We start from the raw sequence: 25,391 nt of genomic DNA, 5'->3' as shown, positions 1-25,391 counted from the left end.
GAGAATGCTGTAGTTAGTGACTGGCTTCTCTGATTTTAATTCCCAGGCAGTTTTGAAAGCTCTCCTTCCTCCTCCTGACTCAGTAAATGCACTGTAAAGTTACGGAAAGAGAGGTTATGAAACTAATGTTAAATACATTTCCCTCCTCTCTCCTTTGGATTATTTTTTTTTTTAATAATGTCAACATGTCTTGCAATGAAGTATTTTGGAAAGCATAACTAGATCAACAAAAAACATTGCCACAGTCATGATGATATATGTACACCCCATTTAACAGTGCTGACAAGAATAGGCAGGCAGGAAGGTTATACATCTTATTAAATAACATCACATTGTACTCTGGGCCACAAAATGACAACGGTAGAATTTTTCAGTTAATCAGCATAGAAAGCCATTGCACAAAAGAGAGCTATAAAAGTTACATAATATGCTTTTACGCTTAGTGATATCTGGCACTGCAATCTCACTTCTAGTCATGTTCTGAAAATGACATTTCTAAAGCCCATTTTAAGTCCTAAGAATGATTTCCTGGCATAAGAAAAGTCCTTCCCCCCCCATCCCCCTTTCAAATTTGTGCACATCTCTCTTCAGAATGACAGGGTACTACTATAAAGGGCTTTTTGCCCGTCTTTGCAGACAATTATGCAACAACAAATGAAAATAATTATGCAGAATGGAATTTATTAACCACATTTTTCTAAAATATGTAATAATCCCAGAGTAGGGTTTTTTCAATGGTACAAAGGTATTAGGGAAATAAGTTATTTACCTTTTTTAAAATATGTTTATAATTTTATCACTTTTCACTTAAGAAATGCTCTGCTGCCTAAGACCTGAATTGTAGATGTGTGAATCAGTTTTAGTCCTGGTTTTCATCTAGCGAGTGTATAATATAAAATGCATACTGTGCCTGCAATGCATACTTGCCCTTTCCAAGCAGAGTAGACAAATTACACTGCTGAATGAGACTATGGCGTGAATAACTGGAAGATCTGGAGGCAGGGACGATCCTATTCCAGTTCAGCCTTTAGGCCCACTGGCAGGATAATTTTTTGAAACTCAAAGGGTCTTCCTGTGAGTATTTATTATACATTTCTTACATATTGAATCTACAGTTGCCTTTCATGAAAGACTCAATTCTATTAAGAATTATTAGGCATGCTCACACGTTATCTATGCATTCAGGTCCTCCTTTTATGTCCATATATTTTGCCTAGCTTATAAACAAAACTGAGGTGCAGGCTAAGACATAGATCCTTGGCTGTGCACACAGCAATTTTTGACATACGCAGGAGAAAATTAAGTGACCAAGAAACTTTTAAGTCCAAAAGGAGGAAACATAAGTCACCTAACATGCAGAGGAGAAGAAGAAAGAAAGTATGTTTTAGCTTTTTTAGTTGAGCTCTAAAATGTTTTGGATTTTCTGGAAGCTGCTAACAAATGAAGTTTCTGGACAATTTTCTTAGTGTTCCTTTAATAGTAATATTTCTTTAATATTATTTAGACATAACTTATTTCATGGATTCATTCTGTTATTAAGTTTATAGTATTACATAGTGGAGGTTCCGAGAAAGGTATGTATACTGTTTTACCAGGTTATGCATTTATGTATTAAGTTTCTTCTAAAATAAATGAATAGCTAAGAAGAATAATATATGAATTTAATACATTTCACTATTTTTGCTATGGAGAAAAGTTAAGGTTGTTAACTTTAACTGATGCTAAGACAAACAATTTAGTGATGTGAATACTAGTACATAATTAAAGCTTTTTAAATGTCATGTCTTTAATATATGCATATTTAAAATATATATGTATAGGTGTGACATTTAAACAAAAACCTTTAATTAAAATAAGTAATTTGGACTGTGCTATTTACAAACACCACCATTTTCATCAAAACAAGTCTTAAGTGGTTTGACAGGGAAAGATATCATCTAATGATTTGTTACTGAAAAAATGGACTAAGCTGAGGCCAAAATTAGTGTTTAACATTGATTAACCTGTTTTATGAACTGATTCTTTAATAACATGTTCATTACAGTTTGCACTGCCTGATTTCTGATCCCCTACCTAGTTTTTGGAAGCAGCACAGTTATTGCAAGACACAGATCAGACAAGCATTTTAGGACACATTGCATTATTTATTTAACACAATATGCAGAAAGCTAGAAGGATGCACCAGTATAAAGGCATTTGTGATGAATCTTACAGGTAGAAAAACTGTATTCTCTTCAATCCCTCCTTCACTGACCTAGAACCCTCTCAAGTGGAATCTATACTTCATCCTGTCTTCAAGACATAAAAGTGAGACTGGAACCATTAGAAGGACAGGATTAGCGCACAAAAGTCAGAACTAGAGGTATGCCACCTGAGCAACTCTGTCATCAAGGAGTAGCAGTTGAAAAAGAAGGCAACAGAGTCACATAAGAAGGGAAAGCTCATGGAAACACCAGAAGTTCATTAAGTACCTATGGAACATTGATTTTTCAGTGGTATACAAACCTTTACGAATATGAAGAATCACAAAGACAAAGAAGTCAGAGGACTCCTGACATACAACGGAGTAAGCAGAGACTTGAAGAAACACCAAGAAGATAGGTCAACAGGGGCAGCGCAGGAGAACACAAGCACCAGAAGGTTTCTGGACAGCCTTGATGGTAAGTTCCTAGCACAGATAAATAAGGAGAGATACAGTCTGCTGGACCTTATACAAACAAGGAAGCATTCATTAGGAATCTGAAAGCAGCTTAAGCTGCAGCGACCTGACCAGTAGTGCCTGCTCCTGACACCTGGTACACAGTGTTGCCAGGAAATTATGACATTAATTATGGAACCGGGAAGCATGACAGAATATGAGATATTCTGAATGGCAAAACCTGTGATCCCCTGGTGGTCAGGGATGCCTCCTGTCCACTCAACTCTTGCTCAGATTTGACTAACATACAGCCCATGCTAAGGCCTGATGTATCCTGGGAGCAGCACCATTAGGTCAAACTGAGAGCAACAGGTAGGCAGGACCAGACATCATAGGAAGAGATAAAGATCATTATGCAGCCATTACCACCAGCAGCTTGCTCTCTCTGCAGTAAAAATTCTTGCTTTTTGATTGTCTGGCAGCCTCTTCAGAATGCACTAACATATGGAAATGGTAAAGACCTAACTCCCAGACTGAGATATAAATACATCCACTTTCCAAAAGGCTTTTGAAGCTGATGCAATAGTAGCCAGGCTGCTCAGGACTTCATGTTTTCAGGTGTGGTAAAGGGGATGCCTGCACTGTGATGGAGGGATAAGGGGGGACAACACCCACTGTTGGCTAGATTAACTTTACACCACCTCTGCTGTTCTTCTTCCTCCAAGGATTGAGTGACTCTTGTACTTCTTAAAGTCAGAATCTAGATTACAATTATTGTACTGCACACTGACTGTTAAGAAGTTGACCCAATCTGTAGAGGGTCCAGGTGACTGAAAAGTCTAGGTAACTGAAATTTTCTGTAATAGGAAAGCTATGCTAATTGCTAGAAGTTCTGCACAATGATAAGCTATGCTGATTGCTAAAATCTTTATATAACAATAAAGCTCTAATTATAAATACAACCCTGTAGCCAGCCTCATTCTATCAGGGATCCTTAAAAGAACCTGCCTGGCCCCATAGCATTGGGTAGCTTCAGACGACAACCACCATGAGATGGAAGAATTCAAGGTCAGATGAGGAGGGAGTAGAGAAAATAGAAAGATCACAGACCTGAAGTTTAGGAGGGCAGCATTTGGCCTGGTCAGGAATCAGCTTGGAAGAATCCCATTGGAAAAGGACTTGCAGAGAAGAGAGATCCAGGAGAACCGATTAATTTTCAAGGATTATGTACTTCAAGATAAGAATAGTCCATCTCAATGAACAGGAAGTCAAGCAAAGGTGCAGAAGCCTGCACGGATGAACAGCGAACTCCTGACTAAACCCAAATATAAAAAGGAACAATAGAAGAGGTGGAAGCAGGGACAGCTACACAAGGAGGAATACAGAGGCACTGTCAAAGTATGGAGGGCTGAAACTGGTAAAGCCATAACCCATCTGGAGTTGAATCTGATGAAGGACGTGAAGAGAAACAAGAAGGTCTTCTACAGGTCTATTAGTAGCAAAAGGAAGACTAGGAAAAATGCAATCCCACTACTGAATTGGGTAAGGAACTTTGTGATAAAACGTAAAGAAAAGAACTACATATTCACTATCTCTTTACCTCAGTTTTTTCTGTCAGAACTGCTGGGCTCAAAGGGTTGTGATCAGAGGCATGAAGGCCATCTGGAAGTCAGTCACTAGTGGTGTACGCCAGGGGTCAATACTGAGGCAATGCTGTTTAACGACTTTGTTAATAATGTGGATGATGAGACAGAGCGCACCCTTCACAAGTTTGCAGACAATACAAAACTGGAAGGAGTGGTTAATATGCCAGATGGTTGTGCTGCTGTTCAGAGGGACCTGGACAGATGGGAGAATTGGGTTGAGATGGATCTCATGAAGTTCAACAAAGGCAAACAAGGCCTTCCCCTGGGGAGGCATAACCCCATTCACAAGTACCTGCTGGGGGACAAAAAGGTGGAAAGCTGCTTTCCAGAAAAGGACATGGGTGTCCTGGAGGACCCCACGTTAACCACGAATGAGCAATGTGCCCTTGCAGCAAAGAAAGCCAACAGCATCTTCAGCTGCATTAGGAAGAGCATCACCACCAGACTGAGGGAGATGATCCTTCCTCTCTACTCTGTCCTGGTGAGGCACATGGAGTACTGTGACCAGTTCTGGGCTCCCCAGTACTAGAGGGATATGGACATGCTGACAGAAATCCATGAAAGGGCCACAAAGATTATTAATGGACGGAACATCTGACATAGGAGGAGCATCTGAGAGAGCTGGGACTTTTCAACCTGAAGAAGAGAAGGCTCAGCGAGGATCTTATCCATGTGCATAAATAACCAATAGCGGAGAATAAAGAAGACCAGTCCAGACTCTTCGTGGTAATATCCAGTGACAGGAAAAGAGGCAATATGAACATACTGAAAAACAGAAAATTCAACTTAAACATAAGAAAAAAAAAATTTACTACAGGATTGATCAAGCGTTACAGCAGACTGCACAGAGAGCCTATCAAGGCTCTGTTCCTAGACATATTGAAAAAACAACTGGACACTGCCCTGAGCAACCTGATTTAGCTGACCCTGCTCTGACTACAGTTAGAGTAGGTTGGATTAGATGATCTCCAGAGGTGCCTTCCTACCTCGGCCATTCTATGATGCAATGGCTAGTCCAGGCTCTGATATTTAAGAAATACAGTATCATAGACACAAAGCATTACCTTAGAATATGATCTCTAAGTGAACACTGGATCCAGGACTAGTATGTCTCTGTTCAAATTTATAAGAGGCAATTATATACAACTTTGACTCTGGAGAACCCCCAAGTTTAATTGGTATTGCAGCTGAAACAATATCTGTATAGGGGCTTCTGAAAAAATGCTGAGAAAACAGAATGTGACCTCAAAAAAATTTGGGTTAGCAAAAGAACAGGCTGAAAAGGGTAATTATTGACCTTGGAAGCACTATTGGACAACAGTTTAGGATAAATTAGGAATAATTGTTATTTACCTTTAGATTTAACTAGCAATATTAGGTATTTCTATTCCTTCCATTTTCTGCCAGATAGCAAATATTTCCTATGTGGCTGGATGCATAATATTGCTAAGCACTTCTACAGCTTATAGAATTTGAAGTACCTTCAGAATTTGTCTCCAAATCCTTCTGCGCCTAGCACTTCATTAAACACAATGAGCACTTCAGCATAACAAGACCCTAACAAGCATTAATACTTCCAGAATATATCCCTCAAAATAGGGAGAAACTGAATGAATCATATCATTTCTTAGCAATTGTTGAGCTGATGGCCGTGTAAAGAGAACCTCTCCTCAGAGGGTTTCTATCTGCCCTGAGGTACAAGTTAAACCTCCACTGAGTCTGTATCTTCACTACATTACAAAGACAAAACAGTAGCAATGGCATTGCAATTTCCACATTGATCATATGTCTTATCACTGCCTAAAGGAAACACATTTACAGAAGAGAGAACCGTGCTTAATGAATCTTTGCCCCCTCTGAGAGCACTGCCAAAACCAAGTGTATGAGTTCTTTGTGATGTGAACTTCTACAAAGAAGAATTTGACATTGAAACAGTGACACCACTTTGTTTCACATAAAGGAAGGAAATAACATCCAATGACAAAGACTTGCAGTCAATAGCCACTCCCTTTAATAGATATCAGAAAGTTGGAATGTCCTACATACCACCTTCCAATACCTTGAGCCATTATGTCTTCAGTTGTCTCTCCTCACATAGCTCAGAACCTTATTTTCCTGATAAAAAGCAAATGAGCCAGCATGAAAATTGGAATTTGTAACCTTGGAAAATCATACAATCACACAATGGTTTGGGTTGAAAGGGACTTTAAATATCTTCTAGTTCCAACCTCACCTGCCATGGGCAGGGACAACTTCCACTGCACCAAGTTACTGAAAGTCCCATCCAGCCTGGCCTGCAACACCTACAGGGAGCAGGCATCCACAACTACTCTGGGAAACTGTTCCAGTGTCTCACCACACTCACAGTAAAAAATTTCTTCCTAATATCTAATCTAAATCTACCCTCTTTCACTTCAAAATCATTACCCCTTGTCCTGTCCCTGCACTCCCTGATAAAGAGTCCCTCCCCATCTTTCCTGTAGGCCCCTTTTAAGTACTGAAAGGCTGCTATAAGGTCTCCCCGGAGTCTTCTCCTCTCCAGGCTGAACAACCCCAACTTTCTCCGCCTGTCTTCAGGGCAGATGTGTTCCAGCCCTCTGGTCATCTTTCTGCCCTCTGGACTCACTCCAACAGGTCCATGTCCTTCTTATGTTGGAGGCCCCAGAGCTGGACACAGTATTCCAGAGCAGAGTAGAGGGGCAGAATAACCTCCCTCGACCTGTTGGCCACACTTCTTTTGATGCAGCCCAGCATGTGGTTGTCTTCCTGGGCTGCAAGTGCGCATTGACAGGCTGAGAGAGTTGGGGTTGTTCAGCCTGGAGAAGAGAAGGCTCTGAAGAGACCTTATAGCAGCCTTTCAGTGCTTAAAAGGGGCCTACAGGAAGGGTGGGGAGGGACTCTTTATCAGGGAGTGTAATGATAGGACATGGGGTAATGGCCTCAAACTGAAAGAGGGTAGATTTAGATTGGATATCAGGAAGAAATTCTTTACTGTAAGGGTGGTGACACACTGGAACAGATTTCCCAGTGAAGCTGTCGATGCCCCATCCTTGGAAGTGTTCAAGGCCAGGCTGGATGAGGCTTTGAGCAGCCTGGTCTAGTAATTGTAAATTTCAAGAATTTCTAGATTCTAGTAAATTTCTAGAATTGTAAATTTCAAAACCCAGGTCCTGCTACTTTTACTGCTCTTCCACTATTATTGTATTGGTCTTTGCTTTAGACAATGCTTATGATTTTTAATTCTTTCATATTTCTTTTTTTTCAGAGGACTTCAGAATTTTAAGAGTTGTTTTTTATTTTTCCTTCTCCATCAAACTTTGAAATATTTATACCTCTATTTTCACTTTGTTTTCATTTATGCAGTAAGAATGAGTTTCTCCTGATGTCACTTATCACAGTGTTTGAAAAAGTAGTTTAAGGACTAATACTCTGTCGTGCTTTGTCAACAGTCACTGATATATGAGCTGTTAGCTTCTGAAGGCCCCCTGGAGCTGCGTTCTTACTAAAGAAGTGTGGAAAAGCTGTGTTCACTGTGGTCACTGTCTTCACTCCCTCTCTATTATTTTACAATGATTTACATCATTACTGTACAAAATGATTGTTATAAATAAACCAACAATGCGTATGACTCATGCTGCAGGACAATAAGGCATCAGATTAAAAATCCTAAAGTTACCATCTTGTTGTATGAAGTTAATATACCCATTCTCATTTTAATTTGTGACAGGGTCTGTAAAGAGAGATTTAGGTGTTAGATCTGCTGGGGTGGCAGGGATTTTTTTTCTTTGTCTTTACAATGCTTTGAAGCTCTATTTGTGCTTGCACGAACCAAAGCTACTATCCTTCAAACTCTATTTTATTTATTCACATTGTAGACTTGTTATATAGGCAGGGGTTGATGGAGCTTCTCTGAGAAAGGAAGCCTCTGCTCTCCAATATTAAACAAATGGAAGTACTAACATAGAAAGTATCATTCATATTTTCTTCATCTTATGGTATATTTGAGTCTCAAGAGATTACAACACTCCTAAACTATTAACAGATCATAGAATCATACAATAGTTTGGGTTGAAAGGAACCTTTAAAGGTCACCTAGTCCAATCTCTCTTGCAATGAGCAGGGACAACTTCAACTAGATCAGGTTGCTCAGAATCTTGTCCAACCTGACCTTAAATGTTTCCAGGGATGACAAGGAGCACAGCAGAATAACACAGGAGAATATTTTAATTTCCACTTGCTCAGCATCCCTTCTAGTATGGACATCTCCAGTGCCCATTACTTCCTTATGCAAATGCTTGAGCAATGAAGTAGAGAAGTCTTCAATTCTTTGTTCCTAGCGATGTCTGTTCTTAGCTCTCTTACAAGAGACTGGAGGCAAACGAGTTTGCATTCTCTCTAAATTACTAGGTTTTACTTTTAATCCTATAGATGTTCTCATTAGTGACAAATTGCTTTCTGAATCTTGCCAAGCTCTTGGCCTTGGTGATATATCCTCATTATATGTAATTATCCTCATTACATAACATTCCTTTTTATGTAGTCAGCTACAGCTCAATTTGAGGAGACATTATACTCTGTATGTGTGCATATATGTATGTGCACGTATTCTTTTTTTTTTTTTGAATATTGTTGCAAATAGAATGGAACCTTGTGCTTTGCTTTAACCCTTCCATAAGAGTGAACTGTCTCAGTGCCTTGAAAATGGTACTTCAAAGACAACGTCCCTGCATTCCTGAAAGAAAGGCTTGCTTTTATACTCTCTGAACATAATTGTACAAAGATCGGCATAAAATAAATAAAACTAGTGTTGCAAATAGGTGATTCAGATCACTTAAAGAACCACTGTCAAAGGTATTAGCAAAAGTGGTTTTAATGTGATGTTATAAAAATGCAACTTAACAAAGTTCGATTGCAAGGTTCACTCTATTACTGTACAGCACAATCATTTGAACAATTCAAAGTTACCAAGACAAAACGAAAGTTACCAAGGCACAAATAAAAGAAACCATACTACAAGGTCATACGTGATAGCAGTTGCTTACCAAAGATCTCCTGTTAGTAAAAGGCCTCTCTGCCTCAAGGGGAAACCTTGAGAGGCGTCCCTCAAGGGGAGGGAGCTCAAGGGGAGATCAGCACCATGCAGCCAGGCTGCTTACCCAGGAGAGGTCAAGAAGAAGGCTCACTTAGGTTGTCATATTTATGGAATAAAATGGTTAGCTCATAATCAAATTACATGCAATTAGGTATGCATGGGAGTCCTTGTACCCACAACTTTCTTTGTTCTTTGATAAATGAGTTTTGGAAAAGCCATGCGCTATTCCCATATTAATCTCACGATTAGTGTTCCAAGCTCATATGCATCAATGCTTACTGTGTCACTGCTCCTTTGTGGGGTTTCAGAGAACGGATTGAAACTAGAGGAGTTCTTGGCCTGTTTATGGCTCAGGCCTTTACCTCCTTTGGAACCCAAACTAAACTATTGCTGGTTTAGTTAAGGGGTTGAGTACATCTGTCGTAACTAGTCATACAGATTCTGTTCAAGATGCCACCAAAACAAAAAAATTAAACTGGAAGACTGAAATCTACTGTTCTTCATCAGACTCTTTTGATCATCTTGGCAGTGAGTTCTACGGGACAAATGTTCATTTTTCAATGATATTTTTTGATTTTTAACTTTAAATTTCCTACTTTTCAGTTAATAAAACATACAGTTGAAAGCCTGAAAGCATTTGTGTTCGTACAAACCTTTTTATATTATTCACTTATTAACATCTACTAATTTTTCTCTACCTTAATAATCAATAGAGACTAAATAATCTGGAAAATAGAGATAGATTATCAAAAAGTTTGATCTGTTCATGAGCTGCAATATCTCACAGCAATGTCATAACAAGTACCTCACTTATCGTCTAAGTTCAGAGAAAGCAATGAAAATTTATAAGAAATTAATTACTATTCATGATAGGCCATAAAGAAATAATGTATGAAAAATATTTATGTGAAAATGATTGGTCTCTCTGACTTTTTAAGACTTAAATGCTGAAATTGTTTTGTATATTACACATAATTTTGTTGATCACTTATAAAATGTTCTTCAAAATAACTGGCTGTGAAAGTGATTGTCAGCACCTAGAACTTAACAGTAAGCATTCTCACTCTTAAAAATGATTGGACAAGTTTCACTTTGAGTATTTCTTACAGTTTAAATTCGCTTTGAAACAAAACATACATAAGAATCAGAAAGTTGTAGTATGTCATATACCTACACTAACAGCATTTAAAACTATGCTTTGAAGAATTCCTTCAAAAGCCCTATTAAGAAAATATTCCTGACACCAAACTGTAAGTACTTTTATCAAAACTGAAGAATACCTACTCAATAACAGTACTGAGAATTTTTACATTAACAAACTCAAACTTCTGTCACTGTGAAATTTTCCAAGTAGGAAAGGTCAAACACTCAAAGATGTCTACATACGCTATCCTTGAATACCTGAACAAGTCCTTATACAAAGACCTGGGCCCGAATATCTGGTCCAGTGGTATCAGAGAAGCTTGCATATTCCTTTCTAGTGCAAGGTAACCATTGTCCTGTGTCTACTGACCTTTATACTGTCATTAAACTCTTTTATATCTGTTTCTGTTCTCTTTCTCGCTAAATTGCACCTTTTGACTCATATACCCTTATAACTGCTGAGCTCTCTAAATGTGTTCTCAGAATACCTCATCAAGATGGGGTCAGTTTGCTACTGCATTACTCAAAAAAAACCTGAAAATCAATCCAGCAACTTAATCTAACTCTAGATGGTACCGGTACTCTTTTCCTCTTGAACTTTGCCTTTGGAGTGAATTACCTTAGTTCTGCTTTTCACAATGTGTTGTCTGCATGCAGTCTTAATGGAATCCAGGATCACAAAAGCAAAGAATCAGCAATTCTAAACCAGAGTAACATTCCATAGTCTCCTCTGTTGTTGGAAAACAAGTTTTCTTCTTCTACCAACTTCTAACTACATGATAACTGTCACTTCAGATCTATTAAACGTAATTACCTGTAATATGTGCAACAGTTTTTGCCATGACAATAGCACTTTTCATCCATCTCTAGTACTCCCACGATATGTTTTTATGTAAGTAAGCTATCCCACAGTGCTGCAGTAACAAGAGTGAAATCTGCCTAATTTAGGCACCCACCTTTCACAAACATTTTTTCCTGCAGAAAATACCTCATGTTTTCCACGTAGACAAATGAAAGAAACATCTACTTCTGAGTACCGCAGAGGAAGATTCTGTGCAGCTAAATTTAGATACCAAAGTTTAGGCATTTGGGTGGGTTTTAATTAATGGAGACTAGAAAACTTCAGATGAACAAAGACAACTGTATGTTCTCCAGTGAACTGAATTGGTCTCTAAACTCCCTTCACGAGTCATTACTAGATCTTCATTGACTGTAATGGTAACATAAACATCTAGATAGATGTAGAGTTACACACTGAGACAATTAAATTTAATTATCTGCAATCAACATCTACAATCTACAATTTGGGAACTGAATCCAGTCTCCAAGTACAAGGAAAAGCTGCTTAAAAATGGGATTCAACCCTTGTAACATTTAGGTGTACACAGTGAAGGTATCAGCTCAAAATCTTGTCAATGACCTGCAGCAAAATTTAGATTCTAGATGGGTCTGAAGAGCAAACCAAGATTCAAAGCCGCTTCCACAGTGAGTGGAGAGGACTATTGCTGATGGTGTTCACGTTGCACCAGGGGAGGTTTAGACTGGATATTAGGAAAAATTTCTTCAAAGAAAGGGTTATCAAGCATTGTAACAGACTGCCCAGGGAAGTGGTTGAGTCACCATCCCTGGAGTATTTAAAAGACATGTAGATGTGGCACTTAGAGACACGGTTTATTGGTGGACTTGGCTGTATTAGCTTTGCAGTTGGACTCAATGACGTTAAAGGTCTGTATTGGGTTTGTATGGCAAGGTTTTGGTGGCAGGGGGGCTACAGAGGTGGCTTCTGCAAGAAGCTGCTAGATGCTTCCGCCATGTCTGGTAGAGCCAATGGGGTTGCAGAAAAAGTAGACACTGTTGGATACAAATGCTGATGTATTAGTGCTAGAGAAAATCATATAAATCATAATGTAAAACTGGTCAAAACTGATGTAGTTCACCACTTAAAATCATCTTGTACTTTGCAAAGTTTATAACATCCTATTTTGATCACAGTTTAATTCTTTATCCTGGATATTTAATGTCTAGCACATCTTAGACAGGCTTTGCCCTAATTACTTAAAATAGTTCTCCCATAGTAATGTAAGGATTTCAATTTTACACCTACTGGATTAAAAAGCCACAACAGCAGGCTGTGTATGTGTGATTATTTCCTCAAACTGGATTTTAAATAATTTTAAAACAGGCTTAGTCAGTTACTGTAACTTTTTTATTTTTATTATTAGTTGTTACTTCTCTTAGTAATTCAAATAATCATTTTCTGTAATTTTATATGTACTGTTCAGACTGGCCTCTTCCAGAATTTAACTGAAAAATATGCAACAAAAAGCAGTCTGTAGACTTAGAAGCTTTTCTGTAATATTTCACATTAATACGTTGTAAAATTATTTAAAGCATTATAATTTCCTGCTCTGATCTGAGAAAACTGAGGCACTAGTGCCTAAAACAGACATTGTCAACCACTAAACTAGTGGCAGAGAAAGTATGCAAACTCTTTTGTTCTCAGTCCAAGAATAAAGCTTTCTTTTTGAGTGGCAAAAGTTCTTAACTCATGGGATTGAGATGTCTGCCTCTGGGCTCCTTATCAACATTTTCTTCTTCATTGCCTCTTCAAAATCTATCTTTTCCAGCTCTGCTGTCAAAATTAATTCATCATGTCAATTGCTTCTCTTTAGACACTTAAACTGATATGTCAATCCCTTGCTCCTAGACCTAGCAATACCTGATACTCCACCCTGAACCTGATACTTCAGAAGAATCCTGACTTTCTAAGTGTTGGTGCCTACCTCTCAGCCTATGCTTGTTTTACAGACAATGGAGAGAAATAGTCATATACAAGACCTAGCCATCTGACCTCTTTCAGAGATCTATTACTGGAAATGATTCTTCACATCTAGAAGTGCTTTTTATCTCCATCAATTATAAAGAGTATTTAAAGTAGCTAGCACAGATGTAGATGTCTAGAATGTAGCTATTTTCATAGGTTTAAAAAAATGTCACCCTGTCTGTCAAAGTTGCATAAGCACAGTATCCAACCATAATTTGAGACACCCAGGCGTATATGGAAATCCACACGGGCCTCGCTTCTCTGTGTCACCAGACCTACGGGAGACCCATGCCCTTCTGCAGCAGCTGCTGGCAGCCGGGCTCCTGGCCTCTGCAGAGTCTCCAATACTAGTGGCCTCTGTAGGCAACTGAACTGAGCCCAGTCAATCTCCTCTTCCTCGCCTCCACTTCTGCAAATGTCTTGCAAACTGTGTTCAGTGAATATGCAAACTGTCATGCATCCCTTTTCTCTTCTCCAACTAGTCCATCTCCAGCTTTTCCTGTTCAGCCTCAAAAATGAAAATCTTCTTCCAATCTCTGCTTCTTTTTTTTTCAGCTTCTCCTGCCCTTCAAACCTTAATTTAGACACCATCTATGCAGCCACTAAAGCAAGAAGCAAAAGAAGATATAAAAAGTATATACAAACCTATAGCATACATCATGTTTATCGTGCATCTTTCATTATAAAAATATTCCATGGTCCCATATTCCCCATTTTGTCCCTTCTCTCACCCTTCACCTTGAATCAGATTATGCCAAATCAAGAACATAAAATCTTTGGGGATTTTGTGAGTTAAAGTCTCTACCCTTCAAACAGGTCAACTATATATGGCACTAAGATAAAAACATAGCAAAAAAAATTATTAATGATTCTTTGTATTGTAGTAGCTGTACAAGGTCTTGAACCACCAGACCACATGAGTCACACACTAGCTTAGACAGGCGCTCAGGTCAAGGTAAAAAGAACATTCTTTTCCTAGTTTTTCTATCATGTGTGCCCATTCATTGCAAGGAAATACTCACATTAATGCACAAGCCCATGAGCATCAGCATCAGCAGTAGTGCAGAAGATCACTCTAGTGACACTTTTAATTTTAGCCGCTTGTTTAGTATTCAGAATTGTTTGCCTTTTGAGGATTGTCTTGACAGACAGTAAAGAGAGAGACTAGAGCAACTCATTTGAAAAAAAAAAAAAAGGTTGTTTCTTGAGGCATTTTAGTTCATTGTTAATTCAGCTCTTTTCAATGATACAACTAAAAATCTTAAAAGCATTGTTTTGTAGACACCACAGAGTTCAACCACAAAATGCTGAAGTACCACTGTTTCGCTGTTTTTATTTTCTTTTTTCTCTTTTTCTATTTTTCATTTAGAATTTCTGTACAGAAGTGGTTTATCAATGAGAGAAAAGGAAAATATATATCAATATTTTAATTTCTCTGGGATAATTCCTGGCCCTGATGAAGTCAGTGGAAAAATCCTAAATGTCTTCCATTAAATTCATGTGCATTCCACTTTGGGTTCCTATTTTTTTCCCTTCTCTTCTTCACAGTGAGTGGTATTAGATATTCCCTAGCTTCTGACATTGTTCCTGCTTATTTTATTTGATAAAACCCCAAACCTAAGGCTTTTCTTTCAAGTTATTTTTGCGGAATTTTTATACTATTTTGCTTCCAAATCACATTCTTAATTTATTTTGTAAATATTCAAATTATGCAGTGATATTTTACAAAGCAAAACCAGAAACTTTCTAATTAAAATATTTTTGCACGAAAGAGTTCAATCTTTTAAAGAGCGGATATTATACTTGCTGCTGTCTCTTTGATCAATCTTACAATATGTGATGCTCATTCTGAGTTGATCAGTAATTTTTGTCTCTTGAAAAGAAGTATCTTATTCATTTGAAAAGTTTTGAGTTTTATATTACACCAAACTATGTATTAGGCATCTACAAGCTTGATAGGAATGATTTAACCCACAGAATTTATATAGACTCTATTGCCCTATTAGTATTGAACACACTTTTGAATTATGGGAGAGATGACTGTTTCAAACAAGGGAATGATTTTTCACGAGTTAGAGGACAGGAAAGGAGGTAAATGTTGGCTCTGTGTGAAGACTGATTCTGTGTCCCATCCTGAAAGACTACATACCTCCTTTACTTAATATGCTAGTTACCTACTCAGCTGTCCATATAACCTCTCTGTATGAGCTCATATGTACCGTACTCTCCACTGACATGGTGTCAGCCTGTAATCAGTCTCTTTGAGGAACGTACTTGCAGTCTGGAAGGAGCCAAAGCTACCCCAGAGGAAAACACTTTGCAAAAAACTATAGCTGAAGGCTCTGAAGCTGTTATCACATGACACTGTTTGCCTGCCTTTTTGACAACAAAACTTTTGTTAGATCTGCCATGGATCTACATGAATTCAGACAATTTAATAGAGTTCTTATCTAATTGAACAGACGTATGCTGGCCTAAAACTGGAGTGATACAGAGAGAGATTATGACCCTTGCATACCAGATACATGTTCTGGTCAATCTCTGTCAGCAATATCTAACAGAAGCTGCTAAAATTGTTCTGGGGCAAAGCAATACATACAGTTTTTATTTTTTTTCACAAGCAAACCAGATTTTTGTTTGGTTGTTTTTTTTTCATGTTTATTAATGGAAATTGGAGAATAATGAGAGTGCTTCTATTGAGGAAATAAGGGCAAATTGTAAATTATAGTTTCTTTTGTAAGAAAGTGATAACCAAAGACAGTATCATTTGTATACCTCCATGCTACTTGTTACTGCTTAGTGCAGGTAACGATTTAAATTAAATTTGACATTAAGTAAGTATCTTTGAATAGCCTTAGCTTACTGCTGATACTAGCAACTGTCGCTATTACTGTATTTATTCATATTCCATTGATGTATTAGAACCAGCCGATTTATACACTAGAAGTCTATTAGTGTGCCTGATCAGATTGCATGTCTGGGGATATAGGATGATCGTCAATCACAAATTATTTGAAAGGGATGTGCCATTGTAATATATTCCCCCAATGGATCTTACCATAAAGCTCGCAACTGGCATAGAATGAGATTGTGGGGATGTTATTCAAGTTAAAGACTTCATTCTTAGTTTCAAAATCTCTGGAATCTGGCTTCTATTTACATCATACTTACAGGAAAAGCATAGCAATGACCCTAACAATAAGAATACAAATTTAACACTTCCCAATATACGGTGTTTTTCAAAATAACAGAGAAAAACTATCTCAAATCAGAAAAGAATCAAGCATAATACATATGTATGTTCATGAAAAGAGAAAGTAGGAAGGACATTTCATAACTATACTGGGTGATTCCTGAGAACTCATTTACGAGAAACAGGAAGGAATCCTTTATAATCGGATAGTAGGAAAACTTAAGGAATATGAAAACAGTAGTAGAGCATTAGAATATCTATCTTAGCACATTACGACAACTTCTATCTAAAGTTAGGAGAGGGAAACTCTAGCTTGGAGAAGAATAAAACATCTATATTAGCATAACTAACTACAAATTTCTGCTTTTTTTCTCTTGTAATTTTCTTCAATAAGGAAGCATAATCTATGATTTCTGAATAAGACTATATGTACATGTTTCATACCTACACATATGGCAGGATTTGTGAAACAAATACCATGTTTCCTTGCAAATTGCTCCACTGTATACAAAGGGCCATATTGGGCCTCTATGGAACCTGCGGCAACTGTGGAGAAAACTAGAATTCAGGAAAAAGTGGATTCTTTCAATGTCCACTAGCAGCGAGGCAGGACCCTTGACATGCAGAAAAGTTGTAAGGATCATACTGGAACAGAGGAATTATGGCATATTTATGTTATCAGCTTTAGAAGGGAGTTCCTCTTTACAGCAGTGATAATATGAAGATATGTCAAAGGTATTTGTGATCTGTTTAAAAGGTTTTACAAGCTAATGGAGCTGACGCCTGACAGATCTAGTTATTTAAAACCAAGAAGTCAAACACTTTTGATTAATTTAAGAAAAATATTTGCACTGTCCTCCAAATTTAAGATCTGCCATCTAGACCATCCAGATGCAACAAATACATTTTGTTGTTACACTGCAGTCACAATAACATGGAGCTGGCCACACACATTCAGTAAATAGAAGTCTTACTATGCCAGTATTAATTCTTAGCATATGCAGTTTTCAATTATCAAGCTACATGTAGTTCTACATAACTTTCATTTTTCTTTTAAAAAAATAAGCTAATTAAAATCTCTGACTGCTTTTTATATAATTTATGATGCTCTGGAGACCCTTTCATCCATAGATGAAGAAAGAACACCCAGAATATTTGTATTCGTGACTGACCCCCAAAATATGCCACATTATAAATGAGAAAATGTTTTCCCCTTTCTAAAGATGAAGATGGTTAACAATGGCCAAAATAGTCACAAGTAGAACTGTAAGAAGCAAGTATACTATGCATACTGTATGTATGACTTTACTGAAATATGGCATTAAACCTTATCAAATTACATTTAATTGCACCCCACTTGAGGTAAGGATTAGGGACTTTCATAGTGTACAGTGTCACCATAAGTAAGGTAATAGGGACCAAATTCATTTCAGAGAAAGGCAGGCGAGTCACTTTGGGTCCTAATTACGTTGGTGTCCTAGTTCCTTTAGAACATAACTGGCTTTGTGATAAAAGCATAGGGGCATTATTCTAGACTCTGAGCACAACTGGTCAAGTGGGATTAGTATAGGAGTTAGAGTAAAGCAATACTGCATATAATTTACCCTCACTTATTCAGTATTTAAAGGGTAGTCCTCTGAAACTTCTCATAGAATTAATATCAAGCCCGTAATTCACCCTTCTTTATGAATTTATGACATTATCGATGATTACAGTCTTGTTTGATTGTAATGAAGGGCAAAAATCCCCAAAGAAATGTCGTATTATGCATGAGTTCCTTTCAAAAACCTGTTTTCTGAGTTAGTGCTCACCCAGTGATTCAAGTGCCATTTACTGAGTCAACAGCACCATTTCTTGTCAATGAGTTAGCTTGTTTTTCTCTTTGAGTTTTCCAAGAACATTCTAGCATTGAGCAATTTTAATGTTAACTAACCTGCATAACTGACTGGAATAAAACAAGACAGGGGAAATGTTAAAGCTGTGACCCTTGAGAGGCAATCACGACTACTTTGAAACACTAAACCAAGTCTGAATTCTCGTTTACATGCTCCATGATAAAAATACTTCCTGAACCAAAGAGGACACTGAATTAAAATCTGCACAGCTTAGAAGTCCAGTGTTAACCCAAAATAAATGGGAAAAAAATAAAAATTACTAATTTCAAGATCATTTTCAGGCCAGATCCAAGAAGCATAATTTCCCCCCTCTTACAAACGAGAGGTGACTCTTCATGCAGCACTTAGTTCCTGAGCTTCAGTGAAAGCTCTGAACGAGTAAAATATTATACTGTATACATTGTTGGATCATGGTCAATTTGTTGTCCACTGGGATCCCTGCCGGGCTCAGGGCACTAGCTTAAAGGAGAGGAGTGAATGGAGGCAAGTCCCCACTCGGGGCAGCAGGCAAACCCGTTCCTTGCCCATCCTGCCTTTCCAGGTGCCTCTGTACAACAGGTATGAGGCTCTGGATGCAGAAAGCCAGTCAATGGATGATGTGGATGACGGTCCATCTTCACCAGAGGTGTTGCCAAGGTCAGAAAGGCCTATTCCCTGTATCACGACCACCTCCACAAGGATGAAAAGACGGGTTATAGTTGTAGGTGACTCCCTTCTGAGGGGAACAGAGAGTCCAGTATTCCAGCCAGACTCTCCTCTTAGGGAAGTCTCCTGCCTGCCTGCGGCCCAGGTTAAGGACATCCCTAGGAAACTGCCTAGCCTGGTATGGCCCTTGGACTATTATCCATTACTGTTCTTCCATGTGGGTGGTAATGAAGCTGCAACATGTAGTCCGAGAACGATCAAAAGAGATTTCAGGTCCTTGGGATGGTTGGTAAGGGAATCAGGAACACAGGTTGGTTTTTTCCTCTCTCCTTCCAGTTGTGGACAGTGACACTGGAATAAACAGATGGTCCTAGTCTATTAATACACGACTCTGTGGATGGTGTCACCGCTACAATTTTGGGTTTTTCAATAATGGGATGGTTTACACAGCACCCGGCTTGCTGGTGTCAGATGGGATTCACCTTTCTGAAAGGGGGAAGAGGGTCTTTGCTCACAAGCTAGTGGGGCTCATTGACAGAGCTTTAAACTAGGCTTGAAGGGGGAGGGGTACAATATCAGGCTTGCTTGTGATGAGCTGTGGACAACACGCCAAAGTTAGAGGGACAGGGTGCTAGCAAGGGCCTTCAACCTGTTGCTCTGAGACGTGCTGTTCACACTGCAGCACTGCAGACTTGAAGTCTTACAGAGAGGAGCCAAGACGGAAACACCAGTGAGAGATCTCAAAGGAGTTAAGGGGTGTTCCTCTAAGAAGGAGGAAAACAAAATTCCAGCTCTTCAAGGAATTAGTCAGTAGGACCCCCTGGGAAACTGCCCTCAGGGACAGAGCTGGCAGATCTTTAAGGATGCTTTCCATACAGCTCTTGATCCCCAGGTGTAAGAAATCAGGAAAGAAAGGCAAAAGACCATCATGGCTGAGTTGAGACCTGCTGGTCAAACTAAAAGGCAAGAAAGAGATGCACAGGCAGTGGAAGCAGGGATAGGTATCCTGGGAAGATTATAGGTACGCTGTCGGGTTGTATAAGGATGAGGTCAGGAAGGCCAAGGTGCAGATGGAGTTGAACTTTGCAGGCTGAGGACACGCTGAGAGAGTTGGGGTTGTTCAGCCTGGAGAAGAGACAGCTCCAGGGAGACCTTACTGTGGCCTTTCGATACTTAAAGGGAGCTTATAAGAAAGACGGGGACAAACTTTTTAGCAGGGGCTGTTGCAATAGGACAAGGGGTAATATTTTTAACATAAAAGAGTGTAGATTTAGACTAGATATAAGATATGTTTTACGACAAGGGTGGTGAAACACTGCAACAGGTTGCCCAGAGAGAAGGTAGATGCCCCATCCCTGGAAACATTCAAGGCCAGGCTGGATGGGGCTTTGAGTAACCTGAACTAGTTGAAGATGTCCCTGGTCATTGCAGGGTGGTTGAAGAGCTGACCTTTAAAGGTCCCTTTCAACCCAAACTATTCCATGAATCTCTGATTCTATGACATTATATATCTGACCATATTTCAAATTACAATAAATGTCTTGTTTCACATTTCTGGTAGGTACTGATTTTTCAGAAAACTCTTATCTGCATTAAGTATGTGAAAACTACTTCTTTTTCTTTCCAGCTGAAAACTAATACATTTCACCAAGGGACACATGCCTCATCTTTCAGCCTGTGATCATTTTCAATGCTAGAAAGTTCAGCAATTTCATATATTTGAATGAGCAATGGTATCACCAAGGGTGTAACGAGTCTGTCTTCCATCAGACATATCTGAACTTGTTTTGAATAGTCAATAGGGAGAAATGGGGAAATTTGGGCACAGCAGTCTCACCTGTTGAAAATAACTATGAGTTAGATGTTTAGTTAGGTAAGACGAATTACAGTCTAACTATCTGTCACAGCTGAGGACAGAGTAAGTGTCAACTAACCACAAATATAGGTCCCAGGGTTTATTTAAGAATGAAGCAGATTAGAGCTTTTACTTCACTTTTACTCACTCACACATTAACTCACTCCCCTTCAGCGATATGTTCACTAGGTCTTAACGTCCCAGGTTACTGCTGGTCCAGGGCAACTGGGCAGAAAGTCATGTCGGTTCTTGCTGTGACTGCTGCTCAGTCACCAGCCTTGTGTATTACTACCCAAAGTCCCTGGTCATCCCCCAGCATTTGTCTCCACACAGCTCTCTCATCTCTGGCATCTTCCCCCACTCCCCAGATCTTTCCTTCAACTTCTTTCTTCCTAAATCTAGTTAGTGTGCAGAATTGCAATACATGATCAGTCTCCTGACTCATAGTTCTGTCTTATGTTGCTGTCAAATGGAGTTGTTCAGTCCAAGATTTATCAAAATTTTCAGACACCCATACACCCAATTATCTGCCATGTTAGCATCCACATTTAAGCTGTTTTTTCACCTGTGACAGGACATTACAAGAAATATTAGTGTTTTCACAGTTTTAGAACATAATACACCATGAACAATTGTGAAAGAAATGCCAGTATTCAGAGGCTGATTCCTCAGAACAGGTTTTTCTTACAGATTTGTGCTCTATCTCCGCAATGTTGCCTTTACCAGAATAGAAATTATTTTCTAAACACTTGATTTCACAATGCAAATACTTTTTGAGTATTCATATTGTTTACCATCACTTTTTTGCCTATGCCAGATGATGCATTTATATACTTATAACGAGATAATTTATCAAAGTGAAAGCCATTAACTAATTTCAATATTTAATCACCAAAAAAACATTGACTAAGCAAAGCAGCAGTTAAAAAAAAAAAAAAGCTAAAAATTAAGTTACTTAGTTTCAAAATATTTGTCTGGAAGTCAAGACTGAGGGTATAACTTGTACTGAAGTGCTTAACTTTTTCGTAAGAGCCCTGCAGGGTACTATTCTAACAATAATTTTGAAGGACTCCAGATACTAAGATCTATAACCAAACCTGTGCATTCAGGTTCAGGGGTTATATAGGAACGGTTTGTGGTAAAACAAATGTCAGATTAAGACCTATTTATAAATTTAAATTCCATCATGACAAATTCACAAGATATTACAAACTATTGCATGATAAAACAGCTGGATTTTTCAAAATTGTCTGTTGCTAAAGCTGGACTGTTCCATATCCTGGACAAACAGCAGTATCATTTCATCTCTCCTAATTTCATCATTTTGATTTTGTCGCATTTTAGCACCCCAAATGTTCTGCCAAGACCTCTGCAAACACAAGTCAGTATACAGCTGGCAGGTCTAAGGGTGAAAAATTCTGCCTGTAGAAAACGCAGGTACTCCGTGAAAGCAATGCTGAAAACAAGGGTCAGAGAAGGCTGACAGATGGATCGTTAATTTGTTTGATGAGGCTCAGTGCAGGTCAAACAGATTTGTGTGTATTTGGTGATCATAATTTCTCTGAAGCAGACAGGCATCTCTCTGCTTGTTTTTTGTCTTCTTAAGGAGAGCTGATGGAGAGTTTGTATTGCCCAGTTTAGAAAAAAATGTGCTCTCTGTATCTCATGATCGTCATGTATTGGAAACAAGTAGGATGATTTCAGTTGTAAGATCACTCAAAACATACAGACAACAGTAGGAATGTTCAGGGAAAACGCTTCTATGTTCTCTACCTTGCACAACTGCAGAATTCAGTACTTTGCTTCATTAATCACATTTGTAGACAAGTACACAATAAATATTTCTTCTTAAAACTTCCTTATCATTTCACTTTGCAAAAGAATCACAAATGAACGCTCAGCTTAACTGCTAGGTGCATGATTATCTGTGTTTGAATCCTTCCTCCCTTCTTCCAAAGTTTTTGAAAACTTCTGGACTGGCTCTTCAAAAATGACAAATATGTTTTGGCACAGGTGTATCATTTATTCCTTTTATACTGATTCTTATGTTTAGTGTTGACAATGCAGAGGTCTGGTAACCTTCAATGGGTGGAGGGAAGAACATATTGGGTGCTAGCAATGTGTCTTCATACAGAGAAAAGTTGTGCTGTTGCAGCACTTGCCTGCAATTCAAATTGCACCCTTCAACAGGTAGTTTACCTGGCATAAATTTCAACTGAAATGAATTACCACCATAAACCAAGTTGATTTTGACTTTGTAAACTTATGTCACAGATATTTCACACTTTCAAGTGATGGGAATTTTTAGGGGATTATTATAATGAATAAAGATTATTACTAATGTAAGCCAGATAAAAGTAGTTTAGAAATGTTTATTTGATGGTAGTCAGAATTCTTCTAGAATTATATTTTTATCTAGAAGTATATGACTTAGATTAGCTCTTGGATACATATGCTGTGGCATGAATGTGTACACCCTCTTTGCAAAATCCTCTCTTCTCCTCAAATAACTTTATTAGCCTACTGAGAAATTGAAGCCTACACTGAGAGCTGATAATGAGACAGAAATACTTATAAACAGATGTTTGTGTTGGAGTGTTCATTTACTCTATCGCATATATGCCTCATTCATGTCTCGTTCCTGCTATCAAGAGGTACATTTTATATTTCAGTTTTCAAGATCTATTTGTTGACAAAATATTTTAAAATCAATATTCTCTTGAGTGTTTCTCCCTCTCTCTAGTTCTTGGCGGTTTTGCTATTGGATTTTAACAATTAGAAGGTGAAATATATTGGATGACACAGTCAGCCTTGTCAAATACTTGCAACTTTGAAGGCCCTATGAAACATTGCAGATCTGAATAGATTTCAACTCAAATAATATTTTAGTAGATAAGTGGATGGATCAAATCAAAGAAAATAAGAGGCTTACAATTGAGACAAACCAAATCAATAAAAAAAAATAATTCAATTTGTTCATAATTTCATACAATTTATTTTTTAATGCTTCCTTGTTTTCAGAGTATGTTTGTTTGTCCTTTGTGGGAGGGATATTCATTTTTATGCTTCTGTTCACTTTCTGATGGATGGATATTGCATGGAGAGTAAAAATACCAGAAAAAGAAAAGAAAAGAAAACAAAACAAAACAACAAAAAAAGGCTTTGTTAGCTTCATTTCTGTGCAATAATATAGAGATTATAAAGAAAACTACAACAGAAAACATTACGCAGGGCTATACTGACAACAGTGGGCAAAAAGCAGAATCACAAACTTAATATCGCACACAAAAGCTGTGACAAGTTTAAAATTGTATTCCGGGGTGGGACGGAGGGAGGGGAGAAAGACAAAGGTTTCACAGCTCCATACAGCAACCTAATGATCAGTGATTATTCACGTTTAAATTAAGGACATGCTTTAAATGCTTAGTTAGATCTGATCTTGAAAGTTTAGCTTCTTGTAAGTTCAAGCTCATAAAGGACACTAATTGTTTTATACGGGAATTTTGAGAAAAGAACTGTAACTTAAGAGTGGACTTGTTTACATGTAAATATGTTCTAACCTCCAAAAGAGAACTAGAATAGTAAATCACAGATTGTTCACTGTCTATATAAAATTAATTTCTCACTAGGCCTTCATCCAATACCTGATGTGAACTCACAATTTCACAGATTTTCAGTGTTGACAAAGTCAGTGCTTTAAGAGGACCAAGTCATAAAAAGGCTGTATGAAAGAAACAAATAGTTTTGCAAAAATTCTTCTTAAAATTCATAAAACACCAAGAAAAAATAGCCCACTTGTGCCATTGATTACTAATAGATTTTTCATTATTTAGATTTATATAGATTTGTTATTTTTAATTGTTCATTGAACAATAAACGTGACCAATTTAAGCCTGTGGATTGTTTCCCATAGCTGCTTAAAATTTGCTGTATGTGATCAGTCATCATCATCACATGGTATTGTTTCTGCTCCTGGTGTAGTTGACTGTAAAGAGAACAGTAGAGAATAGCAAACAGCAAATAACAAATACGTATGTCCATATGTGAACGCCTTTCTTCTCATATGAGTAAGAAAAAATGGTATTGCCTAAAGCACCCTTGCAAGTAAAAACTTGCTCTTGTAAATATTTACAGTTTGCAAATAAAAACAGTTTGAAAACAATTAAAGCAAACACCCGTCTGGAATTTAAACAAATATTTGTAAACACTGTTTCAATACATTTCTCCATATCTGTTTGCATACATATTTTACCCTCTTACACTTTTTAAAACGTCAAGGAAAAAACCTTATGAACCATGGAGCTTTTAAATCATATTTTATATTATATTTTTTGTATTTACCTTATTCAGTATATGAAATAGAGCTAATGTTTTCTACAAGGGAGTCTTGACTGAGGTTTTTTTCATTCATTAATCTTATGTTTTAAAATCCATAGCAAGTACATCATATCTCTCTGTGA

This window comes from Rissa tridactyla, chromosome 1 (assembly GCF_028500815.1).
Source record: "Rissa tridactyla isolate bRisTri1 chromosome 1, bRisTri1.patW.cur.20221130, whole genome shotgun sequence".
Classification (NCBI taxonomy): Eukaryota; Metazoa; Chordata; class Aves; order Charadriiformes; family Laridae; genus Rissa; species Rissa tridactyla.
The sequence above is the reverse complement of the archived record's forward strand: the minus strand, read 5'-3'. Positions refer to the sequence as shown.